This window comes from Symphodus melops, assembly GCF_947650265.1.
Source record: "Symphodus melops genome assembly, chromosome: 20".
Taxonomy (NCBI): domain Eukaryota; kingdom Metazoa; phylum Chordata; class Actinopteri; order Labriformes; family Labridae; genus Symphodus; species Symphodus melops.
Window position 1 is genome coordinate 18,524,541 of NC_136710.1, and position 17,968 is coordinate 18,542,508.

At 35.7% G+C, this 17,968-nt stretch overlaps 1 long non-coding RNA gene across 3 annotated transcripts; it reads right to left on the reverse strand.

The window, feature by feature from the left end:
• Positions 1–4,925: 4,925 nt before the first annotated feature.
• On the reverse strand, positions 4,926–7,299 carry LOC306841920. Of its 3 annotated transcripts, none has more exons than XR_013781622.1 (3): positions 6,336–7,299; positions 5,463–5,988; positions 4,926–5,226 (listed from the first exon to the last, which is right to left on the reverse strand). It is a non-coding gene; the product is annotated as an uncharacterized lncRNA (long non-coding RNA). The 3 variants fall into 3 exon arrangements; XR_013781623.1 differs by having other exon boundaries at positions 5,359–5,988; XR_013781624.1 differs by having other exon boundaries at positions 4,926–5,191; positions 5,325–5,988.
• Positions 7,300–17,968: the final 10,669 nt, after the last annotated feature.

A 17,968-nucleotide genomic window follows, 5' to 3' on the forward strand; every position in this document is an offset into this window, starting at 1 on the left:
CACGACTCAAGTAGAGCACTTGACACCTCTCCAATCAAGAACAACATGCAGTCACTGTGGCCTCACTCCTGTGAAACACTGAAAGTCAATGGCCAAGGTAAGTGCACTTACACTGTAGTGGTGATTTACTCAACACATTTTAGCTTTCAGACTGCAAATATTTGATCAAATAAATTGTGAGACTTAAATGCAAATTCTTTTTTTTTTCCAGCACTGCCTTACCTTACACATTTGATGTTTTCTGAAGGAGGAGCCATGTGAAGTGGATCGCAAATGCACATCAGTGTCTCATGGCATTGGGTCACAGAGAGAGAGAGAGAGAGTATTGTTAATTAGCTCACTAGGACTGGCTTAACTCAGCATAACCAAGATGGTGCATTTTGGTTTCTGGCATCTCTGATGTTGCTCACAAATGTCACTTCTCCCAAAAATGACAGCAGTATAATTACTTCACATCCTTGTTGATCACAGACCTGACCTGGCTGTTCACACAATGCTTCTTACATCGAGAAATTATTCCTGTCATGATGTCATGAGCTCCCCTTCCCATTGGCTCCAGGTGAGTTCTAGAAGGATATCCTGCTGTTTTCTCACATCAGCTCAATAGGACTTGGAAGAAGTACTCGGGGGCTGACAGGAGAACTCTGTGTGAAGTCTGAGTGAAAATGTGGCTGTTTGCGTTCACACTTACAGCTCCTCCTGAAAATATCTGCAGTTTTTCAGGTGTTTTCTGCAAGCGCGAAAGCCCTAATATTGAAGTAAAAGGAATATCTAGCAGCATGAGTGAGGAGGCGAGATAGAAGAGTGGGTGAAACTACTCGCAGTGACACTACAGGGTTCTGGAAATAAAGTGACCTTTACAACTGCAGCAAATCACGTAGCAAAAACAAGAATACAAGAAAGTGCCAAAATAAATCAATTACAGCCACAGCTTGTGCTGGACTCCACTCCTCATGAAGCTTTTTGACATGCTGCTGGGGTTGCTTTGGTTGGAAGAAATGCAGCCGTTTGCCCTGGACTGCTGATGAACTGTGTGGGAAATGTAGCATTGTTATAGATTTTCTTAAGACTATTCTTAGCGACACAAACTAGTGTACTGCTGAACCTTAAATTGGAAAGCACAAATGAAAACATAACTCATCATCATGACAATCATGACAATGTGTATCCTTAATTCCTCTTAAGATTTCAGTGCTCAATCATTTAATAATTAACATTTTGATTAATAGCGCTTTTATCAATAGCATGCAGCCGTATAGTGTGGGCTTAAAAACTAGACTCCACACCAAGCACAAAATGGGTACAATGGCTACTGTAACAGTTAAACCAGAGCTGAAAGTAAATCCGTTTTTGTCTATCTTTCATTATAATAAATTAGCTATGTTTACTTTTGTGCATATCTCTTCATGCAAATGAAAAAACAGTGACTCAAACCCTGTACAGCCACCCACTCTCCACATGGATTTCAATCAGCAAGCGCTGAGGGAGAAGTAACCATTCAGGTCTATTTGTGAATCTGGAGCAGAGGTAAGTAAAGGTAAGGAAGGGGAGGCTTCTCTACTCAATTTTGTGCGCTGTTTTCTCCCGATTTCATCAGCCAATCTCCTATCCTGCTGAGAGTTGTACCCTGTGGCCGCTTCTGTCGTTCGTGCACCAATCTATAAAAACATACTGTGCACACATCCACAGATCACACTCTTATAGAACCTCTCAACTATTCCCTGGCTGAACCTCCTGACCTCCTTACCCTTTTCAAAGAAGGCAATGAGCCTGACTCCTGTTCTACGTTCAACATCTTAAAGAACTTTAAAAAAAGCCCAAAACAAACTGTGGCATCATCACAGGCAGGCCGAAATCTTGGGTGTGAACACGCCTTTCAGCTTGGCTTTTACAAATAATAATCACTCCTCAGACTGACAACCAGCTATGACACCATCTCAGCAGCCTCTTCTGCCAGACAAATCAACAGCATTGTGCTTGAGTGTCTATTGTTGAGAACTTCTGCGTATCAGAGAATCAGTGATGCACATTCGGATTTCATTTGCTTTTAGAGTGAAAGCTCAAATGAGCTGTGAGATTCTTGTGTTTCTGGATGTGCGTGTGGTGTTCAGTGTTTAACCGTGTGTGTGAGATCACGCACCCAGCAGTCTTGATGATGGGGGGGTTCGAAGTCCCCATAGACACCAGCGATGCTAATCTTCACATTCTGTCATCTGTGTAAAGGCACCTAGGACAACATGGGGTTAATACTTGTTATATCCAAGGACACGCTACAGGAGTGGGGGATCGAACCTGAAACCTTCCGGATGAGACATGACCGAGCCCACCACCTGAGGCATTAAAAAATAAGACATACATACCCCTTTTATAAAAAACATACATACATACCCCTTTTATAAAAATTCAGACATAGATACCCCTTTTATAAAATATCAGACATACGTACCCCTTTCATAAAAAAAATAAGACATACATACCCCTTTTATGAAAAATATACATAAATACCACTTTAATAAAAAATAAGACATACATAACCCTTTAAAATACATACATACCCCTTTTATGAAAAATATGCATACATACCCCTTTCAAAAAAATATACATGCATACCCCTTTAATAAAAAATAAGATATACATACAGCCTTTTATATAATATACATACATACCCCTTTTATAAAAAATAAGACATACACACCCCTTTAATAAAATATCAGACATACAAATCACTTTAAGAAAAATATATACTTACATACCCTTTTTATAAAAACATACACACATACATAACCCATTTGGAAAAATATAGATACATAAATACATACATACATACATACATACCCCTTTTATAACATTATACATACATACATACATACATACATACCCCTTTTATAAAAAATCAGACATACATACCCCTTCTATAAAAAATATACATGCATACCCCTTTAATAAAAAAATATACTTACATACCCTTTTTATAAAAACATATATAAATACATACATAACCCATTTGGAAAAATATAGATACATAAAGACATACATACCCCTTTTATAACATATACATACATACATACATACATACATACATACATACATACATACATACATACATACATACATACATAAATACATACATACATACCCCTTTTTATAAAAAATCAGACATACATACCCCTTTCAAAAAAATATACATGCATACCCCTTTAATAAAAATAAGATATACATACAGCCTTTTATAAAATATACATACATACCCCTTTTATAAAAAATAAGACATACACACCCCTTTTATAAAAAACATACATACATACCCCATTTATAAAAATTCAGACATACATACCCCTTTAATAAAATATCAGACATACAAATCACTTTAAGAAAAATATATACTTGCATACCTTTGTTATAAAAACATACACACATACATAACCCATTTTGAAAAATATAGATACATAAATACATACATACATACCCCTTTTATAACAATATACATACTGTACATACATACATACATACCCCTTTTATAACAATATACATACATACATACATACATACCCCTTTTATAAAAACATATACTTAAATACCCTTTTTATAAAAACATATACACATACATACATAACCCATTTGGAAAAATATAGATACATAAAGACATACATACCCCTTTGATAACAATATACATACATACATACATACATACATACATACATACATATCCCTTTTATAAAAAAACAGACATACATACCCCTTTCAAAAAATATACATGCATACCCCTTTAATAAAAAATAAGATATACATACAGCCTTTTATAAAATATACATACATACCCCTTTTATAAAAAATCAGACATACATACCCCTTCTATAAAAAATATACATGCATACCCCTTTAATAAGAAAATATACTTACATACCCTTTTGATAAAAACATATACACATACATACATAACCCATTTGGAAAAATATAGATACATAAAGACATACATACCCCTTTTATAACAATATACATACATACATACATACATACATACAAACCCCTCTTATAAAAACATACATACACACCCCTTTTATAAAATATCAGACATGCATACCCCTTTTCTAAAAATATACATACATACCCCTTTTATAAAATATCAGACATGCATACCCCTTTTATGAAAAAACAAGACATACAAATCCCATTTATAAAAAATATACATACAAAACCCTTTTAAAACAATATCAGAAATGCATACCCCATTTACAAAAATACACATACATACGCCTTTAAAAAAATCAAGCATACCTAACCCTTTTGTAAAATATACATACATAGCCCTTTTATAAAAAATATACATACATACCCCTTGTCTAAAAAAACAGGCATACATACCCTTTTATAAAAACACACATACATGCCCCTTGTCTAAAAAATCCGACATACATACCCCTTTTATTAAAAAAATACATACATACCTCTTTAATAAAAACATAGATACATAGCCCTTTAATAAAATATCAGACAAACATACCCCTTTTATAAAAACAAACATACATACATACATATTCCTTTACTGAAAAACATACATACATAAATACCACTTTCAAAATCAGACATACATACCCCTTTTATAAAAAAAGTACACATACTAACCCCTTTAATAAAAATATACATACATACATACACCTTTTATGAAATACCAGACAAACCCCTTTTATAACACCTATATATACGTATCCGTTTAATAATAAAATATAAATACATACCCCTTTAAAAAAACATACATACATACATACATAGCCCTTTTGTGAAAAATATACATAAATACCAATTTTATAAAAACATATTTGCATACCGCTTTTATAAAAATATAAATACATACACGTGAGATATACATACAGCCTTTTTTAAAATATACATACATACCCCTTTTATAAAAAATAATGTTGGAAAAATGAAAAAAACGACATACATACCTATGTTGGAACAATGAAAAAAACGACATACATACCTATGTCAACAAATTTGAAAAAACGACATACATACCTATGTTGGAAAAATGAAAAAAAACGACATACATACCTAAGTCAAAAAATTGGAAAAAACGACATACATTACTATGTCGAAAAATTAAAAAAACAACGTACATACCTATGTCGAAAAAATGAAAAAAACGACATACATACCTATGTCGAAAAATTGGAAAAAATGACATACATACCTATGTCGACAAATTGAAAAAAACGACATACATTACTATGTTGAAAAAAACGACATACATACCTGTGTCAAAAAATTGGAAAAAATGACATGCATACCTATGTCGACAAATTGGAAAAAAACGGCATATATACCTATGTTGAAAAAATTAAAAAACGACATACGTACCTATGTCGAAAAATTGGAAAAAATGACATACATACCTATGTCGACAAATTGGAAAAAACGACATACATTACTATGTCGAAAAATTAAAAAAACAACATATATACCTATGTCGAAAAAATGAAAAAAACGACATACATACCTATGTCGAAATATTGGAAAAAATGACATACATACCTATGTCGACAAATTGGAAAAAACGACATACATACCTATGTTGGAAAAATTAAAAAAACGACATCCATACCTATGTCGAAAAATTGGAAAAAATGACATACATACCTATGTCGAAAAATTAAACAAACAACATACATACCTATGTCGAAAAAATGAAAAAAATGACATACATACCTATGTCGACAAATTGGAAAAAACGACTTACATACTTATGTTGAAAAAATGAAAAAAACAACATACATACCTATGTTGAAAAAATGAAAAAAAACGACATACATACCTTTGTCAAAAAATTGGAAAAAATGACATGCATACCTATGTCGACAAATTGGAAAAAACGACTTACATACTTATGTTGAAAAAATGAAAAAAACGACATACATACCTATGTTGAAAAAATGAAAAAAAACGACATACATACCTTTGTCAAAAAATTGGAAAAAATGACATGCATACCTATGTCGACAAATTGGAAAAAAACGACATACATTACAATGTTGAAAAAATGAGAAAAACGACATACATTACTATGTCGAAAATTTGGTAAAAACGACATACATACTTATGTTGGAAAAATGAAAAAAACGACATACATACCTATGTTGGAACCATGAAAAAAACGACATACATACCTAAGTCGAAAAATTGGATAAAACGACATACATACCTATGTTGGAAAAATGAAAAAAACGACATACATTACTATGTCGAAAGAATTGGTAAAAACGACATACATACTTCTGTCGAAAAAATTAAAAAAACAGCATACATATGTATGTCGAAAAATTAAACAACATACATACCTATGTCGAAAAATTGGAAAAAAAACGACACATACCTATGTCGAAAAATTGGAAAAAACGACATACATACCTTGGTCGAAAAACTGGAAAAAGTGACATACATGCCTATGACAAAAAATTGGAAAAAACGACATACATACCTATGTCTAAAAATTGGAAAAAACGACATACATACATATGTTGAAAATTTGGTAAAAACGACATACATACCTATGTCAAAAAATTGGATAAAACGACATACATACCTAGGTAGAAAAATTGGAAAAAACGACATACATACCTATGTCAAAAAATTGGATAAAACGACATACATACCTAGGTAGAAAAATTGGAAAAAACGACATACATACCTATGTCGAAAAATCGGAAAAAACGACATACATACCTTTGTCGAAAAACTGGAAAAAATGACATACATGCCTATGTCAAAAAATTGGAAAAAACGACATACATACCTTTGTCGAAAAACTGGAAAAAATGACATACATGCCTATGTCAAAAAATTGGAAAAAACGACATACATTACTATGTCGAAAAATTGGAAAAAACGACATACATACATATGTCGAAAAATTGGAAAAAACGACATACATACGTATGTCGAAAAATTAGAAAAAAACAGCATACATACGTATCTTGAAAAAATTGGAAAAAACAGCATACATTACTATGTCGAAAAAGGAAAAAAACGGCATACATACCTATGTCAAAAAATTGGAAAAAACGACATACATGCCTATGTCAAAAAATTGGAAAAAACGACATACATACCTTTGTCGAAAAACTGGAAAAAATGACATACATGCCTATGTCAAAAAATTGGAAAAAACGACATACATTACTATGTCGAAAAATTGGAAAAAACGACATACATACATATGTCGAAAAATTGGAAAAAACGACATACATACGTATGTCGAAAAATTAGAAAAAAACAGCATACATACGTATCTTGAAAAAATTGGAAAAAACAGCATACATTACTATGTCGAAAAAGGAAAAAAACGGCATACATACCTATGTCGGAAAAATGAAAAAAAAACGGCATACATATCTATGTTGAAAAATGAGAAAAAAAACAACAAACATACCTATGTCGAAAAATGAAAGAACAGCATACATACCTACGTCGAAAAACATACATTCCCCTTTTATAATAAATATACATACATACATTCATGCACACCTTTCATAAAAATAAGACATGCATACCCCTTTTTTTTAAAATATACATACATACCCCTTTTATAAAATATCAGATATACATACCCCTTTTATTAAAAATATATATACATACCCCCTTTATAAAACGTACACATACATACCCCTTTTATAAAAACTCATATATACATACCCCTTTTGTATAAATATACATTCATGCATACATACATACATATACACATACCCATTTTATAACAAATCTGACATACATACCCCTTTTTAAATAATCTGACAGATATACCCATTTTATAAAATGCCCTTTTATAAAAATATACATATATTTTATACATACATACCCCTTTCATAAAAAATACATACATACATACCTCTTTTATAAAATATCAGGCAAACTGTAAGGGGTTTAACTTAATGTCCCTAACACTGAATCTATAAAACAGATTGTATGATAGAAGACGGCATAACCCACGGGGATCTGACATACACACTGAGACTTAATGCAGGTGTTAAGGCAGACAAGTTTAATGATCACTGTACATCCATTAATTACCGTTCATAGCATGCGTCACAAATTCCTTCCAGCTTTCGATTCCTCTATACATGGTGTGAAGAATCATACTACCTTTACTCTAAGAATGTCAAGCATCTATTTAGAACAATCTCTTATTACACTGCTTATCGGTCAGTACATTTAGCTTCAGAGACATTTACATATGATATACGTTTCTTCAAATATGGTCATAGCAACTTAGAATAGATTGTAGTCTACTAAAATCTACATACCCGTTTATAAAATATCAAATAGACATACCCCTTTTATAAAAGATATACGTACATACCCCTTTTATAGAAAATCAGACATATATACCCCTTTTATAAAAAATCTGACATACATACCCCTTTCATAAAAATATATACATACATACATACATACCCCTTTTATAAAAACATACATATATACCCCTTTTATAAAAAATCTGACATACATACCCCTTTCATAAAAATATATACATACATACATATCCCTTTTATAAAACATATACATAAATACCCCTTTTATAAAAAATATACATACATGCATACATACATTCCTACATATTATAAAGAATGGCACATACCTTTCATAAAATAATCGATACATACATACACCTTGTAAAAAACATACATACATACCCCTTTTATCAAAAACTCAGACATACAGACATACCCCTTTTATAAAAAACTCAGACATACACACCCCTTTTATAAAAACATACATACACCTTTTATAAAGAATGATACATACATACCCCTTTTATGAAAATCATACATACATACCCCTTTTATAAAAAAACATACATACATACAGATAAACACCTTGTAAAAACATTAAAAAAATATATTTTATTAAAACATACATACACACACCTTTTATAAAGACTGAGACATGAATACCACATTTATAAGATTCATACATACACACCCCTTTTAGAAAAAAAATATGCAACCCTTTTAGAAAAATGTACATACATAATTTTTTCCAAAATTAACAAACACACCATTTAAAAAAAAAAAAAAACACACACAAATGAAGCTTAGCGTAAATTTAGACACAAAGACTGGTGTTATTCTTTCATTCATTCAGCTTCTCATTCATTCTTAAACCACATCCACTACTGCTACTACTACCTCTCTCTCTCTCTCTCTCTCTCTCTCTCTCTCTCTCTCTCTCCCTCTCCCTCTCTCGCTGGTCAGAAGCTGATCATGGGTGTGTATCATCTTGGAATTAACCAACCAGACTCTGCCAAAAATTTTCTCAACCAATCAACCTTCAACTGTCAAAACGATTAAAAGTCTCTCTCTTTCACAATCAGTCTGTTGCTTCAGGCATACGCTGCGACCCTCCTCCACCCCAGTCTCCTCCATCCAGCTAAGTAGAGTCCTGGCCAGGCTGAAATCCACTGTTGATCACAGCCTCTATTCCTCGTCACCACCACCAGTGTCTAGATTCTACCGGGAGATGTCCTATCCTGAGTCGGCCTCATGAAGTCATCACGATTGAGTCTAGCCCCCAAAAGACTTTCATTCATTCTATAGTTGTCACACATTTAATTGTTGATAAATAATTGTTCAATCTCTCCTGATTGAAACCCCTTTATAAAACATACATAACCCTTTTTTTTAATTATACATATATACCACTTTATACATAAAAATATTTTTTATAAATATTTTAACTTTTTTCTAAATTAAACGTACATGCCCATTTACAAAAAAATATGTCCATGTTCCATCATAAAAAAATGACACACATACCTCTTTTATAAAAAATATATATACATATCCCTTTATTAAAAATTCAGACATACATACCCTTTCATAAAAATACATATATACCCCTTTATAGAAAACATACACACTCCTTTTATAAAAAAAAAAACATACACACCCCATGAGAAACATACATACCTCTTTATTTTAAAAAACTGTATAAAGTGTGTGCGTATATATATACATACATACATACAATAGTACATACATACAGTAGTACATATGTATCACACAAAATACAAAATAAATTGTTTAAATGTGAGGCCTGACAGACCAGTTCCTTGATGGAGGTCATTTTGTGTTTTTATGTCAATCTTTCTTGTCTTGTATCATTGCTACATCAGTCTCCAAACATTTCTTAAATTAGCATTTAAGCCTTTTTCCGGTGCATAATGTAATAACTCACTACAGTGTAATTGTAATAACTCCTAACAGGCCTTGTGTTGTGTGTATGTGTTTGCATCCTCCTTTGAGTGTACATCTCTGACAACATGCAGGCCTCTAACATAAGATTGGACAGTCTGAAGAGGCGTCGAGTCCCAACACTCCCCCTGCATTCTGCTGCTCTCCAGGGGTTAATCTGTCTGATCAGCACTTCTTCCCAGATGCTCAGTAGGTTGGAGTTCAGGGTTTTGTCTCGTGACACTTGCAATGATCTCTGATCTGTTCCTCTACGGTGCTTCACCACACATAAACGTTTGACTAATTCCCATCACTTTCTAACTGTATTCACTGCACATGCTGTCTATCCTTGCCTCTGTTCTTTTCCTAAGGATTTGCCACCACTGTCACTCTTTCTCCCTCCTTTCTCCTCTCTCACTCTCCTCACAAGATCCATCACAGTATTTAGACTAATTGACAGCACCTCTTGGGCATGACACAAATAGAGCCCCAATTTACAAGTCAAATATGTATAAGAAGCAGAGTGCAATTGGAGCCAGGCAGAGCTGCGATTGAAACAGGAAGTGGGTGAGGTGGTGCATAAATGGATGCAGGATGGTGAGCAGGAGTGAAAATTGGGCAAAGGGAGCTTGGGAAATAAGGGAGGCCTTACATACTAACAGTATGTGTGTGTGTGTGTATGTATGTATGTGTTTGTGTTAATGCATGTGGAAGAAGTTTGCCTCTTAAAGTCTGTTCCTGTCTGCCTGTCTGTCTGTATAAATGTTTGTTGCTTGTTTCAGCGTGAACACATTGTAGATGCATGCGTGTGTAAGAAAATATAAAAACTATGTGCCTCAAAAATGGGTTTTTATACTGGAGGCAGGATGGGTGTGACAGTGCATGTATGCATCATAAATATACAGTGACATAAATGTGTTTGCATGTCTGTGTGTGTGTGTGTGTGTGTGTGTGCGTGTGTGTGTGTGTGTGTGTGTGTGTGTGTGTGTGTGTGTGTGTGTGTGTGTGTGTAAGAGCGGCTGTCACTGCAGAGAAATACTCAGGCTGCAGGGCAGAGAACAAGATGATGGATGAACAGGTAGCTGCTCTCAGACTGCTGCTGCTGGTATGAAGCCATACAAACACACCGCACTTACCTATCAATCAGCCTGTCAGTGGATTACACCGTATGACACACATACAGTACACACACGCCCACAAAGTGCATGGAGAAGAGAGAAAGAGAGAGAGACAAGGGTGAGGTGTGAGAAACAAACAAAGCAGGAGTCTGAACAAAAAAAAAACTCCACTTTTGAGAGAGGCTTAGTGTGTGTGTGTGTGTGTGTGTGTGTGTGTGTGTGTGTGTGTGTGTGTGTGTGTGTGTGCATGCGTGCATGTGTGTGTGAACACTCCAGCATCCCTCCCCTTGCTATTTTTGCCCAGTTCCCGTGGCAACCAATATCCATAATGCTAGTGTTTGAGGAATGTAAAGTCAACTGCAAGGCTAGTAGTAACTGCATTGTCTGCACTTCCAGCTGTGATGACATCCCCCAAAAAAACGCACGTCACCCATAATCCCCTTCCTGGGAGATGTGCGGCCTCAGTTATATGGAACAAATTAAGGACACACAGAATGACTAGGTTCTCATATGGCTCTTTTATAGAATGCTTTAATTAAACTGGCAAGGCATTGAAGTAACATCTGGCTGACCTCGCCACGTCGGATGACACTTTTAACACGCAAACAGGATTCACTCATTTGCAGACTGCACTCAGTCTGGACTGATGAGTGTGTTTGTGAAGGGTGACAAGCTGTTTGGGAAAGCAGTGACATTAGTGTTACATCTAAAAAAACATAAACAGCTGCTCGCCAGCAAAGTGTCAAGTTTATTTTTGAAAAAGATTATTGAAGTCTCGGCTTCTTCGGGACAACAGAAAGTTGACGAACTTGGGCTCTTTGTGGGTCACGTGTATGTTGGGTTACATAAATAAATCATTTTAGAGATCTACAGTGTTGACTTGCAACAGCTGATTTATCGAATCAATCTACCTTCACAAGTCCAGACTCAATTACATTTCTGATTAAAGTCAACTGAATATCAATCAAGTTGAAGGATTTTTCAAACAATAACAATTTTGGGTTGTTAAATCAAAATGAAAAGTCATCGCTAGGAACATTGTTTACATTAAATAATATAGATATGAACCTGCTTCTGATGACCAATTAAGTATACAACAAAGGATGGCGTTCAATCTGTCGCAGCTACTCTCCTGAAGTGTTTTCCCGCAAATCTGCTCCTTCACTTTGTCTTTAAGACATTAAGATGTTTATTGAGTATTGGTATTTGAATTATCTGTTGTTGTTTATGTGGCAGTGTTTATGTCTCCCTGTTTTTCTGTTGTTCTGTTGATCTCTTTCCATCACTCTCTCTCTGCTTCTCACCCTACACCTGGACACGTGGATTGAACTTATTGATTTGACTGCTTCGGTTATTTAAGAGTCATACTTGATTACCATATTGAAATATGCCGGTGCAGTGATTAGCGCGAGCTTCATGTATGGAGACTTTATATTCTCCAGGCAGGCAGCGCTGGTTTGAATCCGACCTGTGGCTCCTTTCCCGTATGTAATTCCCTGCTCTCTCTCATCCTTATTTCTGACTCTATCCACTGTCCAATCTCTCCAATGAAGGCAGAAAAATCCCCAAAATAAAACCCTTAAAAAAAGAAACCCATCTAAGAAAGAAAAGCCAGAGAGGAGATTGTGGATTCCTGCTATCATCCCCTGAGGAAACAAGAGAACAGACTGCTTCTCATCCTGCCATAAAATACGGTTAACTTGAGCAAAATATTACAGCATTTTAACCAAGGCCCCACCGATAGGGAATTTTGGGTCAATACAGAGATCAGTATTGGGGAGGAAAAAACATACGACATTGATATATCGGCTAATATCTCTCTTAGATACATGTTCGATCTGTAGAGATAGATATGATTGCGCTGTGAAAAACATGTGGAAAAGATTTATAATGAAGACAAGATGGTCAACTGGAAAATAAGTGCGTAACCTCTTGACACTGTGGAGAATGATGTTGTAATCTCTGCTGGTGAAAGAGAACTGCTAGTTTAATACAATGATACTCAATACAATGCTATTTGATTGGTGAATAAATCCAGGAATATTGGCTCATACAGGAAATGAAATTAGCCGATAGTGACGGGTTAAGCGATAATGTGAACTAACATAACCACCCTGAAAAGGACCGCGAACAGTGATCCTGGTAAAATCGCACAGTAACTTTAACTTGCTGATGTAATTAGAATTAAACTACGCCATGATGAAGAATTTCTTGCCTTTCATCTTTGAAATCTGCATGATTATTGACCACTATAGCGACATCTAAATATCATAGCACTGTCTGTCTTTGTGTTGAAGAATAAACCAAGAGCATCATGAACGTGAGGATCTGGAAAGGGCTTTGGTGTTTTTAGAAGTTTTTCTTATTGTCTCGGTTTCTCTTCGGTTTTCAGGTGATGTAAATATGCGTCGTTTAAGAGAGATTCATGCTGCAGCTCAACAGAGTGTGGATTCTGCACCAATCACATGGCTGACAGTAATGAAATTTGAGCTATACTTTAAAAAGTTTGTGTCCAAGTTCTGCCAATATTTTAGATCAGTATCGATGGAGAACGGTGAATATATGCTTATAATACAGAAAGGACTTAATCAATTTAATTTTAGTTTAATCAACCGGTCCGATAAAAGTCTCAAACTGCCTCGAACCATCAGCCAGCTTTAACTCGGAGGAACTTAGCATCTCTTTTCATATCAGTGATAAACCTTTCCTCATGAGATAGAAATAACACAAACAAGCTGAGACTTTACAACAGTCAAAGGATGAATCTTCGGAGGACGATCATCAGCTAATGTTCAGTTTAACTTCGGGTTTTCTGCAAAAGGCTTTAGTCCAACAGACACTCTAAAACACTAATCAGTATCACAAACGAAGCCTTCCATCCTGCTCGTTTTATGAAAGCGTGTCTGTAGGATCTCCTGGGATCTCATTCACATGCTTCCAAGTAAGAAGGTGCTAATTATAATCTGCCAGATTTTTTGATTAACATCTTTTAAATTAAAACTTTCTCAAGAAAATATTGCCAGACTTCTCAAACTTGAGTATTACACCTAATAAGAGCAGACAACCTTATTGAAAACTGGATTAGTTTGAAATCACTGTTTCTAATAATACCGCTCACATGGAGACATGTTTGAGCTTTATTGGTGATAAATGAAATTATCAGATAGACATCTGACGTCACAGAACAGTCATCACAGAAAGAGCTACAGAGGAAAACGGGTTTCAAAGGATGAATAATGACATTTCCAAACTCAGCGATGAGTAAACAAACCTTTGAAACCAATATTATACGGATCAGTTCAGGAATCTTACTCTCTTGTAGAATGAGCAGGGGACGGTCGATGTGTTGAAATGTTTAGACGGACTTGCTCCTCAGCCTTTCTGCAGATACACAAAGAGACTACAGGGCTGCAGCAGAGTCTGTAAAGTTTCAAACAGCGTTTCCTGTGAAAGGCGCAAAATCCTGGAACTTGCTATCCGATCATTTGAGGCAAACTTCACGAAGGGCTGCACGCAGCTCACAATCTGAACCGTTGGTATTTCACTCTAATCGAACTTCAACATGAATTCTTAACAATGCAACTCGTTCAACATGAATTGTGCAACCCCTTCAGTCATTAAAAATGTTAAAAAAAAGCACATTTGCTATTAATAAAATGAAAATATCGATACTTGGTGGCCATGAGATCATATAATACCACCACGCAAAATATTGGGATACTATGCTGTATCGATTTCCCCCTCCTTTACTTGCTGTACCCAGTTTCCACTTTCTTTTTCTTTTTGAACTGTTTTATTTATTTATCTCCAAAAGCCCTTCAATGGACGAGATCTCTATGATACTTGAAATGTGTTGCTGCTTTCAGTCTGTCTATGTATACTATATCTGGACTGTCCCTATAAAACATTAAATAAACAAGTCATATATTTCTCTCATCTGGCGGGTATAATACTTTTATTTAAAGATAAACTTAGATAAAGGATAGAACAAATCATTTACAACTGTTGTTTCTATTATACACTTATAAAAACCATGTAGTCGAATGTAATGATTTACACTTCAAAGTTAAGACAGGACCTTTTCCTTCACTCTCCTTATGTTCATCTCTCCAGATCACTCCCCACAAATTCATTTGCACATACAAGGAATTTGTCTTGGTGTATTGGTGCAAAAGAACACATGTGCCTGTTGCTGCTCGAGAGGTCAAATGACAGGAAAGTGACATTTCCACAAAGCTTCAGACTCATTGTACAGGCAACAAACAATAAGCCAACAAGGTGTAGCAAGGACACTTCCTCATCCCTCAAACCCCTCTGAGAAGTCACCTCAAACAATGAGAACGATCGCGGCTGCTAGCGATGAATTGAGCACGTTCACAGGGAAGCACTGCAGATTAATGTCTGCATCAGGTCCAATCATGAGGATTGATTATTCAGAACGTGCACTGTATTTCAAAAAGGTCAATAAAAGTGTAGAAACTGTCCAGTTGTCTGTTTCATTTCTTCATGGTGTGTATATGATACACATATTCATGAATCTTCTGTGAAGTTAGTTGAAATGTCTGCGTGCGATTAACTCTCTTCAGCTCATCAGATAAGAATGCAGTGTTGAACTGAGACGTTAAAGAGTTCTCATAATGCTACATCACTGCGAAGACCATTCGATAAATCATGAAACAACATTACGGTCTTTTAATCTCCAGATCAAGGAGCTGACGATGCTTTTTTCTACCTGAAAATTGGTTCACAGCTCACATAGAAAAGGTCAATTGACAGGCTATGGACATGCTACACTCAAGTCTCCTCTCATCCATCGAAGCTACTGTAAAATCTTTAACATAAGTTGCACCGGACGATGAGACGCAGGCTGTTTTGAGGAGTTTTCTCAGGGAGAAAAAGGTTGAAAGTGTCGTCCTGTGTGACGATTTCTATTGTGTTCAGTCCATAAAATGCAGTTTCTCCTTTAGCATCATCTTCATGGGGTTTGCGCTTCTACTAGCTACAGTACGGTATTGAGCTCTCAGCCTACGGTGAAAGTACAGAACCACAGCCTGCGAGTCGTGCTGCCTACTTGCTGACTTTAAAATAGGAGTCGTTCAATCAATCCAGCACTCCACCAGGTTTAATTACTGAGCAATAGATCACTGTTTTCTCATGGCGGAGAAAAGATGTGAAGAACACAGACTGGTCTATGTCGCTAAGTGCCCTAGCACTGCAACACACAATGAATGTGGATGAATTTTCAGTGACAAAGTCTGCATTTCATTCTGGTATAAAAGTAAAATAGGTATGAAAAGTGCATCTAAAACACTGGAGTTAAGGTACGCCAATAAGCTTATTGAGCAGTCTATTAACCGATGGGTGAATGTGTGATACTGCATTCAAAGCCGAGGGAATCCATTGTTGTCCGATTCTCAGGATAATTATGTGATCCTTGTACGCCACAGAAATATGTCTTCCCTCAGAGACGTATCATTTGTAAAGAGGTTCCTGCAAATGTGTTTGGTCATTGGTGCCAGTGTGCACATAAGCGAGCATTCTTTTAAAAACAGGTAAGCTAATGTGCACTCAAAGCCCTTGAGCCCGAGTGAAAGTGATCGGCCTGTGTGGAGTTTAAGCTTTATAACAGCCTCGGGTCTCAAACAGTGAATATCTCTTGGAATTTAGAAGTGAAAAAACTGGACCTGATGCAGCTTTTTAAGTACTACAAGTGTTTGTATTGATGCTAGCAGGTTTGCCAGATACCAACTGGGACTGGGTCCAGCAGCTCCCTGAAACAGTGAGCAAGGGAAGCAGGTGTGGGAAACAGATAAATCATGGTTAGAGTAATAAAAACCAACCAATAGGTGTTCTCATAGAGATAGAAGAGCATACGCTGTAGGTGGTCATTTATTCTGTTTGTTTGAATGCATTTTTTAATGTGAATAACTCAACTGTTCCGCTGTACTTGATACTCGTGGGGAGGCATTAATAATGACGACAACGATGTGAAGGGAGGGTCACTGAGGAGGGAGGACAGCAACGTGCAGTAATCACAGTATGGTGGGACAACCTATGAGGTCTATGTACAGCCAACAACTCAACCAATTTATTATCTCCTAAACGGGATGAATGGACTTTCCGGATTTCATTTGGATAATAAATGAGGCACGGCAAAGAAAACCGATCAGTCATCATTTCCCGTTGTTTGGGACAGGCTTTGAATGGCTCTTAAGAACACCATTTATTAAGGCTTTACGCTGCACCGTATACCCCTGGTTCCTCTTAAAGTGTTCAATCGCACCACTGCCGCTCATGAATCACCACACAGACTCTCAGATCCCCGGGGAGAGAGTCTCAGGGAGAAAAATGAGCTGCACCATCGGCCCTCTGCAGCAGTGCAGTCTGCTGGTGCTGATGATATCATCTTAGTCCCTATTTTTAGGATTTGGGGCAAAAAAGAATTGAACTTTGTTGCTTCCTTTTTCCTTTTGGCATTTCCTATTTTTGTGCTCCTCAATGTTATGACTGTTTAGTATTTCTTACTTCACAGTCAACACACTGCATTTCAACACATAAGCTCTATATATTCCAAATGAATGTCTTCTTACGATAAACAAAAGGTTTTACAGAGATCGTATTTTT